The 2225-nt window shown below is 33.3% G+C and overlaps 1 non-coding gene across 1 annotated transcript; it reads right to left on the bottom strand.

The window, feature by feature from the left end:
• Window positions 1–1592: 1592 nt before the first annotated feature.
• On the bottom strand, window positions 1593–1666 carry TRNAD-GUC (transfer RNA aspartic acid (anticodon GUC)). The gene has a single exon. It is a non-coding gene; the product is annotated as a tRNA-Asp (tRNA).
• Between the last annotated feature and the right edge of the window lie 559 nt (window positions 1667–2225).

The raw sequence follows: 2225 nt of genomic DNA, 5'->3' as shown, positions 1-2225 counted from the left end.
AAATGTAGCCAAAAAAAAGAATTGGGCTGCTATTTTGATGTACTATTTAGATATACATCTAATCCATGTACATACATATTGTATATTGATCTAGATATGGGCTTTTTTTTTATAGGAAAAAGTCTATATCCGTATACAATACAACTTTCTATGAAAATAATGAATATGATAATATATACTATATAATAGTATATAACTATACAATACTAGATAGTATGGTAGAAAGAATTATATATAATTCTTTCTACCATACTATCTAGGCTTAGATACTACTATCTCAGATACTTATTATCTCAGATACTTATTATCTCAGATACTTATGATTCCAGCCAGATCATTTCGTTTAAGACTTGAAGTTTGAATTCCTTTCTTCAATCATTGATAAGAACTAATAATTCAAGTTTCAATCAAATTAGTCATTTTGACTGACTGTTTTTACGTAGATGATAAGTAAAAAAGCAGTAGGAACTAGAATGAACAGTGCAGTAGCAATAAATGCGAGAATATTGACTTCCATAATCTCATTTTTTTTTTTACTTCGCAATAACTCGGGATCTAATCCCATAGAGATGAGAAATTGGATTCCTGTAAATTCAATGGGATGAATTGCATCCTGATGATACTGAATCGGATCAGTATTATGAATAACAATATATGATCTATCAAATAAATTCATCGTCGAGAATTGAATAGTATAACATAGGAAGATCCTTTATCTATACTAAATCTGAAAAAGGATTCTTTATTGGATCAGGAAATTTACATCCTTTTCCACTTTTTCTTTTCTATAAATAACCCAACCCTATCGTCTTCCCTATATATTCCTCCTTCGTTATATTATACTTATACATACAATTATGAGGTATTATATGACTGGTATGGTATTCTATGGATGACACACAGATCCAAATAAAAGAGTAGGAGTGAGATGGAAAAAGGACGAGTTAAGACGAGTTAAGTAGAAAAAATCGAATATAATTCCAATGAATTTAATAAAAAGGAGTGTTACTCGTTCTCCTCTTTTATTTTATTAGTATTTCTTCCTTCAATTGGGACTGGAACTGGAAGGCATACATAAAAAATTGAGTGTGCAATTTAGTTTATTTGAATGAAAATGAGATAGATTGTTTCCAATTAGTCATTGAGGATACCCCCCCAAAAAAAAGTTGGAGCTCAAAGGGGTTTTCATTTACCCTGACAAGTACTCTGTCGAGGCACTTATGTTAAGTTCGTTGTGTCTCGTACAATAAACGAATACAATTTGCATATGTACTCCGGTAAAAAGGGGTACTCTTTTCTATTTTATTCATCAAGAATATTGAAAAACAAAAGTGGACAAGTATCTCTTAAATTCAAATAGTAAAGTAAATATAAGAATACTACCGATTGTACGAATCTAACTATTATGTTATGTCTCTCTCTTATCAATCGGCACTAATGAAAGAAATGGAAATTCCCGTATTTGTCTGATGATAAATACGAAATAAAAACAAAAGAAATAGGGATCCCGCTGGGTATTAGCTCTTGCTCCCTATTTCTTTTTTGCACGTTAAATAAATTTATCCATTTATTTAACGGATCGGATCCTAGTTCGGGACTGACGGGGCTCGAACCCGCAGCTTCCGCCTTGACAGGGCGGTGCTCTGACCAATTGAACTACAATCCCAGCGAGGTGTATGGTATACATATTCTTAATGGTTTTATTCTTAATGGTTTTAAAAAACCATTTTATTTTCTTCGTCGTGTTGTAAGAGAGACATGAACATAGACCATGTCCTGAACCAAGCGGGTATAAGACGGTGAAAGGAACGAGGTACGTTTAACTAGAGCTGCTGAAAGGTTTAAAAGATGTTCTGGAATCAATCGTTGATTTTCTGATCAATTGGGGATCATGATATACTACTAGGTGTCACTCATGATCGTTCCGTAATTAATGGTTAATTACGGACGACCAACATAACCGGGAACCTATTGGGTCACACGCACAACAAGTTCTCCAAAGGACTTAAAACGAGTTTGAGAATTGGATTCTCAGAATGAGAGAAATAAAATCTGGTTGGACCAGACAATGGACAAAATGATGGAACTCGTCTTACGAAGACGAAATGAACGAAATTGATTTCGTTCAAATCAGAGCTCGTTTGGTTAGTGAACCAAATGATTCAATTTTGAACCAAATTGAACCAACTTGGTTTGGTTCGTGATGGAAGAGATTTTGGCAAAAC

This window comes from Curcuma longa, chromosome 1 (genome assembly GCF_044706935.1).
Source record: "Curcuma longa cultivar G26 ecotype Majalengka, Jawa Barat chromosome 1, ITB_CL_G26_1.1, whole genome shotgun sequence".
Classification (NCBI taxonomy): domain Eukaryota; kingdom Viridiplantae; phylum Streptophyta; class Magnoliopsida; order Zingiberales; family Zingiberaceae; genus Curcuma; species Curcuma longa.
This window is presented reverse-complemented; position numbering and strand designations above follow the sequence as displayed.